Source organism: Trematomus bernacchii, unplaced genomic scaffold (assembly GCF_902827165.1).
Source record: "Trematomus bernacchii unplaced genomic scaffold, fTreBer1.1, whole genome shotgun sequence".
Lineage (NCBI taxonomy): Eukaryota > Metazoa > Chordata > Actinopteri > Perciformes > Nototheniidae > Trematomus > Trematomus bernacchii.
This window is the reverse complement of record NW_022987531.1, coordinates 4,215,652-4,238,571: the sequence shown is the minus strand read 5'-3', so window position 1 is coordinate 4,238,571 and position 22,920 is coordinate 4,215,652. Positions and strand designations below refer to the sequence as shown.

The window sequence follows — 22,920 nt, the reverse complement described above, 5'->3', positions numbered from 1 at the left end:
CCAAATTCTCTTCTGTAGTAAGTCCCGGTGCTACAGCAGACACCTAGTTTTAATCATAGGAAAAACGTTCTTTAAGGGCCGGTGGTAACTTTAAGACTATATAGATATATCTATTCTTTATATTATTACATAGCCTCAGCATTTGATCATTTCTGGTCAAAGTAATAACTTGAAAAATAACTATCTCTGAAAGCTGAAGTCTAGGGGAAATAATTGCAAGCAGATATTCAAGTGTACAACAATTGCACAATTTATTATAACAATTTTAAAACATAAGGTCTGTGAAAAAACCACATGCATTAATGTATGTGCATAGACACAAAAGGACCAATCGCAGAATGTGCCCTAGCGACATCCGACTGGAGTTGACAGAGAGGGTCACATATTCTGTTGAAAATGCTGGCTGCATCTTAATTCTTGGACTTTTCTTGCTTTTAATGGTGGCTGATGCTAGCAAACTTGGCTAAGTGTTTGGCCTCGGTGTTCCATCATAAATTGTATTCCCTGAGCACTGCCAATGCTTTGTAGCAGCAGCACACTGCCTGGAGCAGAGGTGGGAGTAAGTCCTACATGTGCAAGTCATGAGCAAGTCTCAAGTCTTGACCTACAAGTATCAAGCAAGTCCCAAGTCACTGTGGTGAGAGTCAAGCAAGTCAAGTCAAGTCATTGCTCAGGTCAAGCAAGTCAAGTCAAGTCAAGTCATACGGAATTCTGATGAATAAGCCCAGTTTCCGCATTTAAATCAGTTAAAAGACAGTGGTTATGAAAATGGATTCAACCCACACTATGATCTTCATTACACAGTTAATAATTTGAAATCTAATTTAGACCGATGACAATCATATTAGATTCATATTAACCCTAGAACTGCAGACAATATAGCTAGGACTCAATCAAAAAGTCTGTTCAAAAAGGCAGAATTCCAGGTAAGAAAATCATATATGGCATTTGCAATTACACATATTTAATTTAAATGTCTGTTAACACTAGAACCGCCAACAGCGTCAGCACCTACATAGATATCATTTTCAAATCATTTAATTTGTTCCTCTTCATAATTTCCTTATAAACTAAAAGTAGGACGATTTAAAACTCACTTAATTGGGTTAATTTAGAAATTGCTTCAGTTTATCATCATAACAGATCAAAAAGTTCAGATTCATTTTTACAATAAATCAAGGAATGATGCACTTCTACAAACAAAAACAACATAATTAAAACATTTAAACAAACTACTAAAAGTAGATGAACTACATTATTCAACAGTTTACAGTAACTTCTGATAATAACACAGGGGAAATAAAGGAGGCATCTCTTTTCCTCTCTCTCTCTCTCTCCCTCTCCTGACAGCACGTCAGTATCGGGGTTAGTCAAAATGAATCCCTTGGCGGTTCTAGTGTTCATTTACCGTTTTGTCTTCTCTTTGCAATGCTTCATCGATTAATATTCGCCAGGGCTGTCCGATTTTCGAATTTGATCATGGTCAGTTTCTGGCATCCCTAGTTTGCGCGCATGGCGCTATAATCACCCAATCACGTTTCGAAAAAACTAAATGTAATATCTCAATACAAAAACAAACGCAAATATTTAATTTTAAACAGTCAAGTCCTTTCAAGTCATCTGTCTCAAGCTTAAGTCAAGTCTCAAGTCATGAATACCAAGTCAAAGTCAAGTCAAGTCTTTTATCAATGTTAGTCAAGCAAGTCTCAAGTCCAAAAATATGCGACTCGAGTCCGAATCGAGTCAAGTCATGTGACTCGAGTCCCCACCTCTGGCCTGGAGTGCCAAATAAGGTCACCAAATAAGAAGCATTGTGGGACATGTAGTTTGTGGACACCATACTTCTGTAAAGCAGCATACAGTTCTATAATAAGGAAATTATATTTTTTGTAAACTGTCCCGGGCCACATAAACTGATAAAAAGAGTGAATGAATTAATTTAGCTGACGATTTTATCCATAGCCACTTACAAATGATCAATACCATAGACATGCCATCAGGAGCAATATTGGGTTACCTATCTTGCCCAAATAGACTTAAACATATCCACTGCAGGGACTGGGAATCAAATCACAGACCCTTTGATTGTTAGACTCCCATTTAACCCCTGAGCCACATCTGCCTACTGCATTCACAGTGCTATGGACTTATCTAGCACCACCAACGGGTCAATGTTTTTTATCATCCCGTAAAATATCAACATCCACACACACACACACACACACACACACACACACACACACACACACACACACACACACACACACACACACACACACACACACACACACACACACACACACACACACACACACACACACACACACACACACAGAACCATACACTGAAAATCTCAGGAGAGCTGTCTACAGAGAAGCTTGACTGACGGTAAAAAAGGACAGCACTTCCTCTGTGGAGCAGCTAAAGACAAACCGGGAGAGAGCTTGAGGGAGATGTTGGCATTCAGATGAAAGCGGATTAAAAAAAAACTTCTCCCAGGTAGAAATCCTCTTTTTTTCTACAATAGACGAAACGCTGCTGTCGTCACGCTGCTCGTATCTCTATGTGTCAGATCCCTTTGTGCGTACCAAAAGCTCTCATGTTGTATGTTTGTGGTGTGTGTGTGTGTGTGTGTTTTCCCCAAGGCGCGGAGTGTGTGAGTGTTTTCCATGTGGAATCCTGGGGCTTTACAAGGCTGACGTCCTGCCAAGCATTCTCTTGATCTCATTGTAAACACACCGCCCTCACACACACACACACACACACACACACACACACACACACACACACACACACACACACACACACACACACACACACACACACACACACACACACACACACACTCTCACACTCTCACACTCACACACAGCGTTCCTCCTGCCTGCAGTTTGGGGTGCACAGACACCGGATTGTGCAGTCTGCAGACTGAATTTGTACGGATGAGTTATATTTAGACAGCACATTGTTTATAGCCTGTTTCTGTTTAATTACGCTTTGTCCGCTGAAACACTAATTATCTTAATAGGGATTATTCCTGCTTTCCTGCACTAAAAGGGCCCTTCAAAAAGTGCTCCTTATGCCTCACTCGCTCTCTCTTTTTTATTCTGTCGCTCCATTATCATCTGTTCAGCTCTCTTGTCCCCCCAGAGCACTCGCTGTCTCCTGCTTTTTTGTGTTTTTCTATCTCTCTTGCTCTTTTGTAACATAACATTTCAAGTTTCAAGCCTTAAAGATACAGCGCAAAATGAGGAGATGTACGCACAAGCATCTTCCTGATGATTTGGAAACATTTGCACGCAATAATCCTTCAAAACAAATATTTGATCTGATGTGGAGAATGTCAATAATCTTAGAAACAGAGAGAGTGGTTCATTTGAATTGTTTTATTTGTTCATCTTCCTGCAATATTAGAATCCAAACACAGTTAAATAGCATTTAAATAAAGATGACGAATATTTAACATCTAGTCTAGGTCACAGCAATACTAACAGTTGTGTTTTTAGATAACTGCTCTGAAGTTGGCGTGCTAGCGTCAACAGAATGGCAGTTTCTGTGTAATCTAGTCCGCCTACGTTCTTATCAATTATTTTTCTTTATAAACCAGTTAAGGACATATTAAGGTCATTTTCAGGTTCATTTTTGTATTGTTTGCCTCTACTGTGACATGTTTCCATGCTTTAAAGGTCCCATGTCATGCTTTTCCGGTTATTACCCGTCCCCTTGTGTGTTATGAAGGTTTTTCTGCATGTAAACGGTCTGCAGAGTCAAAAACCCTCAAAGTACACCCTGTAGCGAGTAAAACTCTAACACAGAAAAGACCTGTCTATGCTGCCCCAGAACTCCTCGTTGGAGATTTCTCATTTTCCATTGTTTGCTTCCTGGGTTCTGTGACGTGTGAACACCCAAATCAACAACAAATGACCGGATTGGCCCAAATGGACCAATCCGCGGAGCACCTCACACACCAGGATCCCTTGGCTAACTAACAGGGAGTCCCCATTGACTTGCATAGAGCTCCCTGAACGCTGGTAATAGACGAGTTGGGATCGCGGAGAAATGCTCTCCGCAGACCCATTCTCACAGCGTTATAAACCTTTTTCTTACTCAATATCAAGCCACACTTATTGTTTTTACTTCGGCTGTGAGTATTTGTGTGTGCTCAGGACAGTGGCGGCGCCAGGGTATGGCTGGGGTAGGCTACAGCCATACCAAGAAATGGCTTAGCCCCACCTTAGCCCCACCATGAAAAATGATGTTAAAGTAAGCAAATTAAATAATAAGCAAAATGCTAAATGTTGAGAACACGGCTTGCGAAAATATACGGGTTGTGTCCACAACACACAAACTGATCCTGCTGTAACAACAAGTGCACGTTACTGATGCAATATGGTTGAGACCATTCGGGCTTATGCTATAAGAGGGGTGCAAGGAATAGTCTAAGAGTAGTGGAGGAGTTTTATACACTAAAGGTGTGGAAATTCTCAGGCGTTATAATATCAGCGCGGCCGCGGTCAGATCAAAATGCCTCCGAATGCAATTTGAATAGACCTACAGATTGAGATCAATCGGAACCGCCATTCAGTATCCCCATTGGATCTTCAACGTGTACTATCATACGTCACGTTCACAGTGATCCCTTTTTATTTACTACAAGACAAATGTGCCTTTTTATTTCATACAGTTCCATTTTGATTGAGACAGGGAAATAATCTAAACCTCACGCGTGGCATTTCACTGTCAAGGGGGGCGATATAGCGTGTATGTAATTACATTGCAAATACTGACTTGAGCCCCACCACTGTATGGGTTAGCCCTACCATAGATTACCCAACAAAAATACTCTGGCGCCGCCACTGACTCAGGATGAGTTTTGCTTGTTCTCGCTGTATCGCCGACCCGGAAACCTGTCCGCTCCTCGCAGCAGCTCGAAGCAGCGGCAAGCAGCAACGAGCCTCGCAACGAGCCTCGCAACGAGCCTCGCAACGAGCCTCGCAACGAGCCTCGCAACGTCCCGACCAATCAGAGCACACTGGGCTCACAGGGAGGGGGGGCAGGAGCTCCAACAAGCCGTTTAGGACAGAGAGTGAATACCTGGTGAATACACATACTACACAGAGATGCTGTATGAGAAACCAATTTGATTTTGGAAAATTGCACAATTTAAATCTATTCTAACAATGGAAATATGATCAGTAGAAATGGCCATGACATGGGACCTTTAATATTCAAAAAGCTGTTTATTTTTCTAATACTGCTTGTGCTGCAGCACCTCTTTTCACCCTCTGTCTGATTGGTCAATCTCGAAGAGATGTGTCGGAAATGTCCCGCCCCTTGGCACATCACGTACCAAATACAATGTGTTGGAGCGCTAGCCAATAGAAGCACAAGTTTTACGTAGGGAGGGAACTTTGGGATTTTAGCCTTTGCAGACCATTTACATGCACAAAAACCTATAGAACACACTACAGGGAAGGGAAACCCCAAAAAAGCATAATAGGGCCTCTTTAAACCAGTACACAACCTATAGGTCCCTTTTCGTTAGCTTGAGTGCTTATGTTCAAGTGTGTAATAATGGAGCTCTGACAAATTCCCCCAAATAATGCTGCTCCTTTGCTATTAGTTCTGACCAACTGTGTCTGAAAGGCCAGATGACAGATACAATATAATATGTTTCTGGTGTCTATTCATTTATTTAGTATGAGAACATTTCTAACTGTTAATCTTCGTCAGTAATTGGTTTCTTTGGACTCTACCTTCAGTCTAACTCTTGAAATTCATAATCTTCATCTTTTGAGAAACGTATAAGCGTATACAGAATTGTATAATGTCTACACCAATGTTGATTACGTTTCTTGTTGTCAATCATAGAAATGAGAAAACTGAGCCTGAAAGTAAATGTTTTTCTTTGGGAACAGTATTTTGACCAACTAATTAAACAGTGAATATGAATATTTAGAATTGTTGTTTACCAGCTTTGGGAATAACAAAGTTTCCATTGTTTGATGGATTGTCCCCATTTGAAATGTTAATTGTTCTTCTTTTTATTGCCAAATGATGACAACATGGTGAAATCATTCAGTTTATTTTCTGCCACATTCAATCATCAAAACAACAGCTGGTGAAAATAATTTCACTTTAATTCATCATTAAAGTCAAGCAGTTCGTGGCTACTCTTTTTCTTTGCAACAAAAAAAACAAAAGCAACGTCCACTTGATAATATGTTAGCAAATCCTTATATTTGTGACACTGTGCAATCAGTAAATGTTTGATGTTTTGCTTGATAAATGAGTGTGTTATGTTTAATTAGATCTAAAAATCCTTGATCTAGCACCCATTTTGGTTAATACGAAAGAAAGATGCGTGAAACAAACAACAGACACCGGTGAAAGATGACATCACAGGCTCTTGAAGAATGTGATTTATAAGGGAAGACACCAGAGTGCTAAATAAATCAAAATTGGAGACATTCAGATTAACTAAATGTCACATACTCAAAAATACGTAGCAGCTTAGATTAAACCCAACTGTATTGCCTGTGCAGGTGAAGAGTTACACTGACAGCTTGATTTAGAAAATAACAGACTTATGAAAAACTATTTCAAAACCTTTTTGAACTTTTTTAACCTTAAACGGTTTATTAACCAGGCTGTATTAATTTGGTTCCATGAACGACTGTTGCTAGCTTGCTAGTTAACCGCATTGATACTCACTTTCTGTATGCCAACCCGGAAGTTAGTGGATTTTGAATTATAACAGATAATAAGCAAACACACGCTCATTATACTTTCACATTGCTAGCTATCGTCAAAAGCACCCACCGTCACTTTTTGTTGGCCGACCTAGGAATAAGCATCACCAGGGTCTCTTAAACAAAAAATAATAATAAAATGTTTCCACTGGATTTTGGATTATTGCAGATAATAAGCAAGCTCGCATTCATAATACTTACACATTTCTAACTAGCTAGCTAGTTAACAGCATCCATTGTCCATTTTGTTGGCCAACCCAGAAGTTAGCATCGCAAGAGTTTCCTCGACAAAAGGTCTTTCTAAGTTTGACTTTTTCTACTGGATTTTGGATTATAGCAGATAACTAGAGAATGCAATTCCTGAAGAAATTGCTAGTGGGAATGCTTTATGCTGAAAAGCTGACGCTAAACTGCTATGCTGAAATGTAATGTGTAAGAAGAAAGTGAAGAATTTAGATTGAAATGATACATGAACACTGGGGGCTTGAATGTGTGATGAGAGAAGAAAAGAAAGTAAAAAGGCTTGGAAAAGCAGCAGAATATTTGAACTGCAAACTTTTGAACTAACTTAATGGCGAATGATCTGTCGCCATGCCAACGGCATTTGATGACATCCCTTAATACGCTTGGATGCGTTGATGGCTGCATCGTTACCAAACCTGTGAAGTTTTGGGCTGTTTGGAGTATTTTCACTGAAGTTATGAGAAAACCGTGTTTCAAGGCGAGCATTGTGTTGCCATGGCAACGGCATTTGAAGAAATCTCAAAACTGTCCCGTCGATGTCTTCACGGCTGGACTGTTGGCACACATGTGAAGTTTTAGCACTTTTGGACCATTTGCATAGGTATCATGACAACATCGTGTTTTATGGCGAGGGATGCGTTTCCATGGAAACAGCCTATGGTGAGATCTCAGATTTGGCGTAGAGCTGTTGAGGCATGGACCGGTGATATACAAGCGAAGTTTGGGGGCGATCGGACCGTGTCCATTGGAGTTAAAGCGACATCGTGTTTCATGGCGAGGGATGCGTTTCCATGGAAACGGCATATGATGAGACCCCATAATTGACATAGAGCTGTTGAGGGCCGGACCATTAACCATTATCTGAAGTCTGGTGCTGTTTTAGACCATTTGCATAGGTATCACGACAACATCGTGTTTTAAGGCGAGGGATGCGTTTCCATGGAAACGGCACATGGTGAGATCTCAGATTTGGCGTAGAGCTGTTGAGGCATGGACCGGTGATATACAAGTGAAGATTCGGGGACGATTGGACCGTGTCCATTGGAGTTACAGCGACATCGTGTTTCATGGCGAGTGGTCTGTCGCCATGCCACGGCATTTGATGACACCCAATAATACGCTTAGATGCGTTGATGGCTGCATCCTTACCAAACCTGTGAAGTTTTGGGTCGTTTGGAGCATTTTCACCGAAGTTATGAGAAAACCGTGTTTCATGGCGAGCATTGTGTTGCCATGGCAACGGCATTTGAAGAAACCCCATAATTGACGTAGAGCTGTTGAGGGCTGGACCGGTGATATACAAGCGAAGTTTGGGGGACGATCGGACCGTGTCCATTGGACTTACAGCGACATCGTGCTTCATGGCGAGTGGTCTGTCGCCATGGCAACGGCATTTGATGACACCCCATAATACGCTTAGATGCGTTGATGGCTGCATCGTTACCAAACCTGTCAATGTGACATCATCGTGTTCCATGACACAGGTGTTTATATTTGAGCTAACGACGACAGCTGTGTGTCACCAATAATGTATAAAATAGGTGGAACATGTTGAAGTCAGTATGAAGTCTCCATCAGACAGAAAATAATAGGCTCAGACAGTCTGTTAAACTCCAGTGACCACGTCGTTAGCTCAAACACGAACACCTGTGTGTTATGACATCATCATGTTCCATGACACAGGTGTTTATATTTGAGCTAACGAGGTGTGCAGAGATCAAAGGTTTCCATTGTTCTGAATGAGAGATAAACCTCTTAGATGTGAACGTTTTGTCGAAGAACCGTAACAGATATTTGTGAAATTTCAAAATGTGAAGCATGTCAAGGAAGTTGAGTATCTGAAGTGTAATTTTTGTGTACTTTCGGGTTAATAATGTGGCCTTTTTGGCAGTTTAACTAAAGGTGTGCGGCTGCTACCGTGAGGAAATATCAGCCTGAAATTACAATGGGCTTTAATGGAGGCATGTTGAACGTTTTTGTCACTTCATGCCCTCAAGAGGCATTTTGTTTAATTATTTTGCTTAATTATTTGTCATTTTTCAAGCTACGAGATGTTTTCCTACGTTTGTCATGAAAAATGATGTCTCAGGAATGTAGGGTTTTGGGAATTATGGCAGTTTTAAAAAGAAATATGAAGGCAAATGTCAAGATTTCCTACACTCTAGCTGTGACATCACGCACTCTAGTTAATGTTAAAATCTGAAGAAAGCCTCTTTACCAAGGTCTGAACAATGTTTAATGTCTCTAAAAGTAAGAATCAGATTTAATAGTTGTGTTACACGAATAATGCCAGAAAGATGTGTAACATTTTAAAGTTGGAATGAGGTTTCTGAGTGAAAGTATGAATGAACAGTTAGCAGTTGAAGTCGCATGAAGATTTGTTGAAGTCTGAAGAATTTCTCCATTGACTTCCATGTTAAAGATTTGATGAATTATGGGATATATCTCTGGAATTATGAAAGTTATATATGAGAAAAGTAATAGCCATCGATTCCCGACCGAGCTGAACGTTTTGATGTTTGAACGGAGTTTCTGCGATGTTCAATGCGGGAGGAGAAGAGGTGCAAAATTCCGGCGGAATAATAATAAAGAATTTGAATAACATATAGTTGGAATGCTGTATCAGCATTCCCACTAAATAATTAAACAAATGTTTATACTGTTTTGTTCAGCAGGAAACATTTCCCCACATTAACATTAACTTGCCATCTTGAGAAGTAAAAAACTAGCATTAGGCTATAAACGGACTACAGCACGGTCACATGACTTCACTTAATCATTAAGCTAAAGGCAGCTAATGTTTTGCGTGATGACGTTAAGTAGTCTCATTTAATCAAAAGTTAGAAACTGCAGTTTTAACGACCAAAAATCGATTCTGACGACCACCATTGGTGTATTTACTGACTTATTTTATGTTGTAGAACAAAACCTGAAAATCTCTTAAGCTTAGTGTTATTTGAGGCATCTAACAAGAAATCATTAAAAAAAAAAAACATTGACTTTAAGACGAGGGAACAGGAAGTGCTACAATAATTACCGGGTTTGAGGACTCATCCCTGCACCTCAATATGGCAGCATCTGTCTCTTCAGCTTCCTGTCTGTAATTGGTCAGATCAATGGCACTTCCTCCTCTCCTCTCAGCACACACAGTATAGAGACAGGGTGAATGTATCCATACACACAGAGGAGTACATGTACACAGACAGACTTCTAAAGGCAAACACACGCTGGAGGACATTCAGATACAAACACACACACAGACACCCTTGCATGTGAAACAAACAGCTGTGCACACATTGTGTTTTTCTCTCAGCTCATGTCTGGCATGGCTGTGACTTCTTTGTTATTTGTCATCCTTCTAAGGTCAAATACTGACACACACACACATTCAGCTATGATTTGGCATTATATCAGCGGAGTGTCTTGGATTAGAGATAATCGTGTTTACAATTGCTGGCTTTCTCCTCTCTGCTCATGCACCGCAAAATATAAACTCTGCCGCATTGGCATTTCTGTGTTTCTCAATGTGTGTATGCGTGTATTTGTGCCAGTAGCAATGACCTCGGTCTGTGATTTCCCTCTGATTCAATAACCCTCCATCATAAAACATCAGCATAGACAGATCTGGATGTCTGTAATGCTTGGGATCCAGCCGACTCCTAACTTGGCTTATCAGTTGCATGTTAGCTTACAATGCTATATATCAGGTCCATAACCAATGATTTGATACAGTCAGATTTGAGACATGATATAAAAATGAGACATGATAAAAGAGTTATGTTTCTTTAAAGTTGAGTCATGGACTGGAGTTTCTGAGCAGTTCAGCTGACACATGTCAGTTTTACTCTTGGTTAAATATGAAATATCCACACTAAATGACCATGTTGAAATCTAAAAAGGTCAACAATTGATCCAAAACCCCCAATAACACACAAAACCCCTCAAGTATGTCCAAATGAGGCACTCTGTTGTTGAAATGTTGTCTATATACTCTATAATGCTAATACATGATTATTTAAGCAGCTTGTGCTTATTATGCAAACATATGTAAGTTAGCATCCAGCAGTTTCAAGATGCTTTACATTCATAACATTAAACTTCTTGACCAGGATGATCCACTGGTTATTAAAACAGTTTTCCAGGGGAACATACTTTTTTGTGGTATGTGGAAGCTGTGGGATTTGATCGACACTTGTGTTTGTGATAACTTGTCTTCAAAATGCATGGTCAGTTGTCCAACAAATTTGTCTGAGCAAAAGGTCATAGTCCACAGAGGATCAGTCTCATGCCAATGTTAACTGTCTGACCTTTGCTCTTGCATATCTACATTTAAATGTGAAATACAGTTTACAAAAATAGATCATGGAATCCAGGAATTAGAAATCCTGAAACTGTGCTTGCAATATATCTCACTAGTGTGAAGTGCAAAACATTGTTTTAACACATTATGCTAACAAGATAGACCTTTGGATTGTATGACCCCATGGTAACACCTGCAGACATTTCTTAGACTTGTTGGTTTATGAGAAATGCTTAAGCATTTTGTATGCTCCTCCATCCTTAAGATGTTTTACTTTCCAGTTAGTATTGTCAGTGCTGTTTCCTGCTGCAAGTAAAATGCTCTGCAAATGTTAATTATTTTAAGAACCCAGGCCCTGTCTCGCAGCACAGCATGTGTGCTGCAGGTTTTCCAAACATGCAGCTATTATCTATTTAATGGGACTGTTTTGCCTTTTTCCATTACTGAACACTAAGGCAGAGAGAACCTAAAAGGCACAGTGATGGTCTATTTGGATACAGTTCTGGCAGCTAAACATGACTAAAACTGGATTTAATACAAAATTCAAAGCATTTCAGTCACAAGGAGAGGAACTTGATAAGTAAAAGTTTTAAATCTCTACTGTTCTCTATAGATTAAACTAATGCACTTTTCCTGTTATATAAAGGGCAATGAATGAATCAATAAATGAAGAAGAGATTAAGACACAGCAATTGCCATTTTGTGGATGCTAACATTCTAACTTCAGAGCATTTATCTCAACACACAACTGTTAGCATGGCTGTAACCTAGACTAAACATCAAGGGCATGCTGAAGCTGAACAAGACATACAGGAAGTAAACAAAAGGAGGCAGCAGGAGACAGACAGGAAGTACATACTTTCGGGACCAACAGAGGAAGACAGACATGGGGTGTTTCTCAATGGAGGAGGCTTGCTTGGTAGCACATGTACCTCCGAGTCAGGTCCTTCAGAAGCGAGGCAAGAATCCTTCCTAGCCTCGGAAAACGAAGAATTGTGGAACAGGCTAACAGTCGTGCAGGTGTGCGTCATATGCGAGGCCCCGCCTTAAATGGAGCGGTCCGTGCGCAAAGCATTGTGGGGATTTTAAGACCGCGGAGTCTACACATGTGCAGCCTCGAAATTTCCCGCAACGAAGTATGCCGGCCTCGGTAGAATTCCAAGTATCCTGGACATGGCAACAGTCCTTCGGCGGGACTCGATGACGTAGCATCCTTGAAATAGTGGCTCTGGAGCAGCTTTCCTCGACATTGAGAAACACCCAGGGAGTAAACACTTAAGGGAACAGAAGAAGAAGACAGACAGGAAGTCAACACTTAAGGGAACAGAAGAAGAACAGACAGGAAGTAAACACTTAAGGGAACAGAAGCTACATGTAGGCTACGAAGCTCGTGTGCTGACGATTACATGTGTTCGCCCCCATGCAAGTGTGCATGTAAGTATGTGTGCGCATGTGTGTGTGATTATATGAGTGTGTTTACTAAGCCATCTGTCACTCCAAGAAAGCTCACTAGGCATGTCAGATACTGCAGGCCAGCTAGGTGTGTGTGTGTGTGTGTGTGTGTGTGTGTGTGTGTGTGTGTGTGTGTGTGTGTGTGTGTGTGTGTGTGTGTGTGTGTGTGTGTGTGTGTGTGTGTGTGTGTGTGTGTGTGTGGGGGGGGGATGTCACTCCATATCGCATCACTTACCGTTCAGGAAATGCACAACATTATCTGAGAGTCTGAGACAGGAAAGGAGAACGTTAGCAAGGAGAACCACATTATGCAGGATACAAAAACAATTTCCTTTTAAATGTGATGCAGTTGGCTGAAAATAACCCAAATAAGCAAACATGGTTGATCCAAACGAAGGTGCATTTTTACTAATTCAGTAAACAGTCTTACACCTTGTACATCTTTCGAGTAAATTGAAAATGTTTCCCCACGTAATTTATCACATAGTTTGGTATCATTACTGCAGTTCAGCGCGGCTACTTTTTATTTAGCGTAAGCAAATAGAAAACAATACTGTATTACTGACAGAACATTAAGCATTGTTGCACACAGGGATGAGATACATGTTTCAAAATATTACACGTTATATTTGTTGGACTTGATATAAATAATTTTCATTTTTACATTTGACTAATTATAATTCAATAATAGATTCACTTTTGGTACTGTGGGGGAAACTTCTGTAGCAATGGAGAGTCAGGACTCAGAGAGACACGAGGAGAGCTGGAGCTTTGATGGCAAACACTGATGGTTTATTTGGAGCTTCGGCCGGAGAATTCACAAGACATGTCACGGGCCACGGTTTGACCACACGGTTGAGATGCCACAATCAATTCTGAAGAGCTCTCCTGTAGCTCGAGGTTTTAACTAGTTCAGAGTGTAATAATCAACATTCTTCAATAGGTAGACTAAACAGCTGAGGACACTGAATCACATTTGTTGTCGCTTATGGCTCTGGGTCATCCAAACCCCGAGAAGGATGTGTTCCAGGTGTCCCACAACAATAACTATCTCTGACAGAGAGTTGCCCGGTCATAAACTGGCAACATCAACAATATGCTAGGGCAGCCCCTCCTTATGGGAGATAATGGCTGCTCAAGGTTGGTCAGCTGCGTCAGAGGGCGAAGGAGGACATGCAGGGCAAATTATTCCCCAACAGGTACCTTAAGTATATTTTGAGACTAATCATTTTGTACTTAACTAAAGAGGCCCTATTATGCACACTTTCAAGTTCATATTTGTATTTTGTGTCCTTACTGTGACATGTCTCCATGCTTTAAAGTTCAAAAAGCTCTTTATTTTCCTCATACTGCCTGTGCTGCAGCACCTCTTTTCACCCTCTGTCTGAATTCATTTTTGGCACTGGTTGAGTCCAGTGCAATCACATCCCATACTCTAGAAATTCTAGCTAATCTAGTATACATCTGGGCAGTTGGTATGCAATACACAATAAATGTAACATAATGCGATTACTAGTCTTGTTCTTGCATGCCACTTTTCTGGGGGAAATATAAAGCAAGAACATGATCTGAATGCCATCTTTTTTTAGGATCTACGGAATGGATTTTGGTAAAATACTCTCCAAAGCATTATCCAAATTCAAACTAAGAGGAGGTCTAATTAGTCAGACAAAGTTGAAACCGGGTCACATACCACAGTAATTATACCAAATTATTTATAGCAGACTCTCTAACAGAGTGAATTTCCCCTTTAACCACAGGAATTTACTACATACGTACAAGATGCCCTTGTAGACCCCACAGAGGATAGGATGGTAACATGGCGCCCACTGTACAACCTGCAGCTGAAGTCACTATAAATAGTCTGTGTGTGAGTGTGTGTATTTGTCTGGGTAATGGACGTACACTATTTAGGACTACTCTGCAGCTCAGGCAAATCTTCAAATCTTTTGCTGATGGGAATAGACCCTCCTCCCTTAGCTGCCATGGCAACCAGTGAACTGTGTGACCTGCCAGTGGATTTTGTCTCTATGTGTGCAGGGGTTTATGTTTTGCAAAAATAGAAGAGAACACACACCATGTCCAATGCATATTTCAATACTGCACATCTCTCTTCCTGTGCATGTGTGTCTCATACCTGGACTGTTTTGTATCTGCATCTCAGTTGATGGTAACAGTGCACAATGCCAGCTGTTGGCATACCAGAGGCCTTGTAGCGGTGCTTGGCCGTCTCTCGTGCCGCTCTGCATTCCTAAGCTCCACGGGGGATGTTAACATTTCCAAACTCTCCCAGTGGAAACGAAAGAGGCGGAGCTAACAGACCCGAGTCAGAGGGTTCAGGGGGAGAGGGACGTTGACACTGTGATACAGAATATAATAGAGATGTTTTGGTTATGGAGATTTGCTGTGCAATATTAAATTGCATTACAGATTTCTTCTAAAGCAACTTACCGTATTTTCCGGACTATAAGTCGCACCTGAGTATAAATCGCTCTTATCAAAAAACGTGTTGTTAAGAGAAAAAAAACATATATAAGTCGCTTCGGTGTATAAGTCGCATTCATCCACTGAAGTCTTCATCCTCTGTGTCGCTGTGACAACTCCGGTGTCGATGAAGCATATCCTGCTCCGGGCTGTCCTCAGACTCACCATCAGAATCAGCTCCGATTACACCTTTCTGAATCCCGACAGGATGGTGTCGGTCGTCACTGAAGCCCATGCTGTGTCGATTCATCCCACAACATCCTGGAAAGTTACGTGACACATCCTCCAGGTTGCCGTGACTTTTTTCTTCTTCGGTGGTACAGCAGTTTTCAGTTGTCACGATTGTATATTGTCGAGTTTGTACGCAGTCAGACAAAATTAAATATATAAGTCGCTTCGGAGTATAAGTTGCAGGACCAGCCAGACAGGTAAAACTTGGACAGGACTTATCCTGTTAAGCCCTGAGCCTGTTTTTCAGGTCTCAGGCTCAAAAATGACATGCCCAGAACAAATGACTATATCATCACTTCTAAAAGGGATAAATTAATAATCTTGTTTCTCAAAGCAATGATACACCTGTGAGTTGGATGTAGAAAAGTCAGAATCAATATAGATGTTTTTATTTTAAAGTAAATTCAGTAAAACCCATTACTTATAGTGAAAACCACCCTTGAATGATGGGATAATAGACAAAAAGCTTCAGGAATCCAAACTATAACATATAATAAGTATGTATCAAGATTGATGCAAAACAAGTGAAATTTGACCTTTTTAGAGAAGTTTAGAAAAAAAAACCCACCTCTGGGGTCATGGGTGTATTTGCCATATCTCTGGAACCCATTAGTCGATTTTGGTGATTGACACCTCTTTTGAACCATTAGAGCCATTAGAATCAAGGGGAAGTTCCTAAATCCATCTACACATTACCATTGAGGAGGGAGAGTGATACCCACGAAGTTTGCCCAAACTAAAAGCTATGTTACGCTCTGAAAACTGAAAACTAGGCTTATTGCCATAAATATTACGATGGATTATCAGTAATCATTTCAAAGTGACACAGAGACATTGGATTAACCTTCAGCAGCGTTTATATGTTGCTCAGTGGCGCATTAAGCCAAAATGAAACGACTTTAAATTCAAAAAGTACAAAGGAGTTGGACCCATAAATCATTAGCTAGCTTCAATAAGGGCTATACAAATGATCGTACTAGATGGTAATTTTCATAGGCTGATTTACAGACGTCTCTTTACCAATGTCATTCAAAGGGAAAAGGTATATTTTGGCCCAATGACGTCACCGACTGACACCAAAGTCGTAATACCACTGTTTGGTCACTATGAACATTTGACCACTTACCCTCTTATTGGTAGATGCCCATTTCCTCCTGAGCCATCTTAGTGTTTCAATCAGGAAACTGTATTGATGAAATTCAAACTCGATCCTACTGACAGTGAAACTACTGTATATCACACACTCTACACTTTATTAATGAGGTGTCATGTGACCATTGCATATGATAGTTTTCTGATCTGTAAACCTATACGGTAAAGGTTTGGTTAAGTAACAGGAATACATGTCTGGCAAACCACTTGTTGAAAGTCTGCATTTTTTTTTAGTTTTTTTTACAGATTTGTACCCAGCTTCATTCGCACAAAGAAGTGTATGTCCATAAACTGCAATTTTAACAAGAAAATAAACACTGCTTCTGCTGTTCATCCAGCGACAATATTTGTACTGTCATAACAGGGTTTCAAGGTTAGACCTTTACCCAGCAATTAAAACAAAGGAATTTTAGTATGAAATTATTAAATTTAGATGGAATCACATTAAGCAGATCCGCTCGATGGCAGAATATGTTCAGATTTGGCCAACTTTGACAAAATTGCACTGATAATATCAAAACTGCTCTTAGACAGGTCATCTGACAAAGTTTTTCTAAATCTTGCAATCAGAGTCGTGAATATTCGCCAAGCTTTAAGAACAACCTGTCTAGCAAGGAAATGCAATGAAACCTGGCTGTGTCATTTTCTTGTTTTACCAGGGCCTATGTAGTAGATTCGGGTATATATATATATTAGAATAATGAAAAAAATGAGGGCCTCAGACACTCTTTCCACCAACCTCCTCCGTGAGTGTCGCAATAGCTCCGTCTTCGCTTATGACAACAGATATTATTTGCACAACCCCGAGTGACCTACTTTCACTTGTCACACAAAGGCTAGAGACACTGAAAGAAAATAAAACATATTTTGGATTCTCGTGAAGATTTCTAATGCATTTCACATAGAACATTATTTGGTTCTATGTCACAACAACTCGATCCTCTCCTCTACAACTTGGTTTATTTTCTGCGTCTCCGCTCAAATGATTTATTTAGTTCCAGTTATATCTATCATGATGCTGTTGCGGTGGTGTAGATATCACCAGTTCCAGGTCAGAAATTAAAGATGATACCCTGACCAGCTAAACACACATACTCACACAAATGTGTATAACCTGTGTATCTAAACTTGCTACACTTGATTGCTGTTTCTTTTGCTGAAATTCTTTCAATCCATTTACATAAGGCTTGTTTTTACTGGATTTCACTGAGAAATATGCACATCTGATGATCACCTCGATCTTGTGTTTCGCACATGGCAAAAGTTCAAATTATACATCAGCAAAGAGAAGCACAGTGGGGGAAAAAGCTGCCACACACACACACACACACACACACACACACACACACACACACACAGTGAGACTGACCGTTGAGCGGCCCGACCAAGCAAGGAGGCAGAGGCAGAACGTCCAAAAATATAACCCGGTGTGGGCATTTATTAAATTCGGTCACAGGACACAGCCTCAATCTTGCTGTTCCCGTGAGCACAGTCACCAGCCACAAGGATCTCACACCACATTGCAAACAGGAAACACAGAGCCTAAATACACACACACTAATTAATCAACAATACACAGGTGAGGGTGGAGCAATTAGACACAGGTGAGGGTGGAGCAATTAGACACAGGTGAGGGGGGAGGAAACAACACAGGGCACCAGGTGAACATAATCAGGAGCAACAGACAAAACGGGAGGGGGAACACTTTCCAAACACAAACATATAACTGAACAGAATAACACACATACAAACCCAACTAAACACAGTCAGCACTTGTACAATTAATGCCACTTAACGTTATGATTTATACACACCCCCAACATATTATTTGCACCCTGATCATTCTTAACCGCTGTCATTCTACACCAGCAAACACATTCGGCGCTCTCGGTCACTCCCCTATCTTTTCAAGGCGGAGCCGAGGACCCGACCAGCATCTGCCAGACGACATTTCAATTAATACGGTTTAATCCTTTTATAAATACTATCTCAATAATTAGTATAAATTATATAAAATGTGCAAATATGCAATGCCAAACGTTACTGTGCAATCACGCTAATAAAGTGCAAAACTGTTCACTACTAAAGTGCTGGGTGACATTTCTGTGCAAAGGGAAGTTGTTTCATAAAGTGCAATAATACAAGGCCCAGTCCAGTCCCCCACACACACACACACACACACACACACACACACACACACACACACACACACACACACACACACACACACACACACACACACACACACACACACACACACAGAGACCCATGATAGGTCTACAGGGTGATGTCATGATTTGCAGCATGACATCATGTAAATGCTTCTATTTCTGACTCGTAAAGCAAACATGTGAGCAGAAAAAAAAGAGAAGTGAGGTTTAAATCATGCTGTACAGGAAACAGGGTCACTGGGGGCTCAACAGGCAATCTTGCGTAAACCTGAGCAAGAGAAAGTAACTGTGTCTATGGAGGCCTGTGTGTGTGTGTGTGTGTGTGTGTGTGTGTGTGTGTGTGTGTGTGTGTGTGTGTGTGTGTGTGTGTGTGTGTGTGTGTGTGTGTGTGTGTGTGTGTGTGTGTGTGTGTGTGTGTGTGTGTGTGTGTGTGTGTGTGTGTGTGTGTGTGTGTTGGATGGGATATATATAAGGCCCATCTGTTTATGTATAGTAGACACCATGTAATGTGTGTGTGTGTGTGTGTGTGTGTGTGTGTGTGTGTGTGTGTGTGTGTGTGTGTGTGTGTGTGTGTGTGTGTGTGTGTGTGTGTGTGTGTGTGTGTGTGTGTGTGTGAGAACAATGCATGTGGATATGTGTTGTCATCCGCATGTGTGGAGCTTTATGAAAAGCTCTACAGACGATAATGGTTTAAGAGGATAGTGTATTCCATGTCAAGAGGGCACAGGCTAAAGAGTGCACATGTAATCTCCCTGTTGGTCCGAGGAGGATTGTGATGATGTCATGGTATTAACTGATGTGCAGAGCATCCAGAGAGGCAGAGGGCTGTGTGACAGAAAGCAGATGCTGGAAGTTCAGAGAGGCCATCGGAAACACAACTGATGTGAGTTCCAGGGTCGATAGAATACCAGGAAAAGTGACTAAAATTGATATATCAAATATTTATGCATATTCTATATGTTTTGGATAAATGTGTTGCTGACTTTGGCGTTCCTTTAACAATTACTTAAAAATATGTTAATTAGTCATGGGGGGATTTTTTTAAGACGTAAGGAAGTCTTTAGAATACCGTTTGTTGACCGGGACTTTGCTGCAGCACAATAGCTTATTCCGGTATTTCTTATTTATTTAATTTTTTTTTTCAAAAACATGCTTTACATGTGCTACATTGCGCTAGTCCATATTCCTATGCATTTTTTTATTTATTGTGCAGCCTTAGATGCTACATAGTAATTTCAAGACAAAATTCTTAAAAAGGTGCATGTTTCCCCAAGCTGAAATACATCTGATATCCTGGTTGTTAGGTATAGTGATGTTCTCATTGACGGCAGGGTTCATTGAGTTTGCTGGGTAGAAGTAACAATGCTGACAACTTCCTGCATAGCTAGCTACATTTGTATAAAATAATGACAACAAACGATGTAGCTCGTCACAGTTGTGAGATAAGACCATTATAGCTGTAGAGGTTCTTGTTAGAGGTTATTTTAGCTACTTGTTGCCAGACCCAACATGGAACAATCTATCAGAATCCAACTCTAAATGTGGCTGTTGGTCAGGCAGTAGAACTGTCTTGAGTGTTGTAAGTGAAGCTTATTCCTTGTTAAACCTTCTGTGTGTGATCTTCAACACAGAGTCTTACCCCTTCATTTAATAAACATGGATATTGTGGTTATAGAAATGTACACAAAGCCTGTTCCTGAGATAAAAAATGCTGAACTGAGTTGTTACAGAATAAATTCTCCAACGAAGTCCAAGGGAAAGGGGATCCCTATAAATATGGTGCCAACAACGGCAAAAGGCTGGTGCAGGATTGAGTCCTCAAACCTGGAAATTACATTTAACTACATTTTGCTCCCCTGTTTCAAAGTAAATTTTTCTTCGAATGTGTTTTTCGCTAGATGCCTGAAATGAGGTCAGTGGTTAACACAAACACATTTTCACGTTTTGTTCCACGACATAAAATACAACCGTAAATACCCCACTGGTAAATGTAGGAAGCTTCTGTGAGTCATAAAAACAGCGGTTGCTAACCAGTGACTAAATGAGATTACTAAACATCATCACACCAAACATCATCCTCCTTTAGCCTTGGCGGTGAAGCTCAGCCATTCAACCGTGACATAGTACGATTATAGCCTATGCTCCAATTCAAACACTGAGTAAGTGCATTGAAGAAATCAATGACTGGATGTGTCAGAACTTTCTCCAATTAAACAAAGATAAAACTGAGGCAATGGTTTTTGGAGCCAAGGCAGAACGTATAAAAGTTAGCGCTGAGCTTCAGTCTGCAATGTTCAAAACAACAGATAAAGCCAGAAATCTAGGTGTAGTCATGGACTCTGACCTGAGTTTCAACAGTCACATTAAAACAGTTACTAAATCAGCCTACTATCACCTAAAAAAAATATCTAGGATTAAAAGACTAATGTCACAGCAGGATTTGGAAAAACTTGTCCATGCTTTTATCTTCAGTAGACTGGACTACTGTAATGGTGTCTTCACAGGTTTCACTAAAAAATCTATTAGAAAGCTTCAGCTAATTCAGAACGCCGCTGCTCGAGTCCTCACTAACACTAAGAAAGTGGATCACATCACTCCTGTTCTGAAGTCTTTACACTGGCTTCCTGTGTGTCAAAGCCGCCAGTTGATGGTCACTGATCCAAAGTAACCGACAGAGAATCAGCACTTTTGAAACAGGACTGAAACAGAGGGGATTCTGGGATGCTACAATGCACGATCTGTTTGGTATTTCAGCCAAACACTTCAGAGACATGTTTTATATATATCTGAGACCTATAATAAAGAAATGGATAAACAGTATAATAGGGGACCTTAATTTTTATTTCTGGCAATTGCATTTACTCTTCAACTATCAAAAAGTGATGTTAATATGGAGATTATCCTGCTGAAGAAAATGTGTTAAGTATCAAAGGAGTGTCTTTGCCAAAGTGCTTTGTTTTCTGCAATATTACAAAAGCAATGGAAAAATCTCATTCTATGATACAGAATCTGCCAGAATGGATTGAGTTTTACATTTTATAGAGATTTCCCCATTCCTCATGCACATGGGTAGCAGGTGCAGTTGGAATTTGCTACTCTGTCCCAGGTGAAACTGAAGGATCTGTCTGTAAAGCCTCAGAGTTCACAGATGACTCATTAAAACCATGGTTACTAAAACAGGCACGTCCTGTTAACCAGCAACACTACAACACTGCAGTGTGTATGTGTTTCATGCACTAAATTATTCTCACAATCTCTACACAGTTGTTGTATCATCTCCCTGCCTCTCTTCACACATCTGCACATCCACTCATTCTGTACAGGGTGCCTCTCTGTGTTTGTCACATACTCACTCATTGGTGAGCAATCTCCTCTGCTTTGAGCAGCGGGGGGGGAGGCACAGCTGAAGAGGGCTAAAACGCTCTCACAGTGCATTAACACTGGGATCTTTTAATAAAACAGCATCCAGGGAGAGTGCGCCTCTGTGGATAAAACGTACACACTGGATTGGATACATTTGAGCTGTCTCAGAAGTAAATCTCCCTAATACATTGAGCTAAAGTAGACTTAAATATCTGACAGTTTCAAAAACTATTGGATGTCGCTCGACCCTTAGAATAATTGCAACTCTGTTTTGTTACAGAGTCTATTCGACATAGGGCTGTGTAAGAAAGACTCTATTATGCTTATTGGGCTTTTCCCTTTCCTGTTATGTGTTATGTAGGTTTTTATGCATGTAAATGGTCTGCAAAGGCTAAAATCTCAAAGTTCCCTTTTCCCTTTCCTTACTTTAGGACGGGAAAGATAAGGCATTACAGCCATGAAAGCAGCAGTGATACATAACATTAAGAAATATATTTGGCAATTATCATACTTCATCATCCACAGGTAAGATACATAATATTGATTTGACCAAACTGTATAATATGAGTCCCTGTTCAGTGCAGGTCATAATAAGATTTCGTGCTGCCCACGTTCGCTGCCCGTCTGATTAAATGCCAGCATTACCATCTAACCTTAGGCTGGGAAGTAGCACACACACACACACACACACACACACACACACACTCACACACACACACACACACACACACACACACACACACACACACACACACACACAACACACACACAC

General features: G+C 40.6%; 1 protein-coding gene across 1 annotated transcript in view; it reads left to right on the top strand.

The window, feature by feature from the left end:
• slc24a3 (solute carrier family 24 member 3) overlaps positions 1 to 22,920 on the top strand; it is a 112,065-nt gene that overhangs the window by 30,848 nt on the left and 58,297 nt on the right. The gene's annotated exons all lie outside the window — the stretch shown is intronic.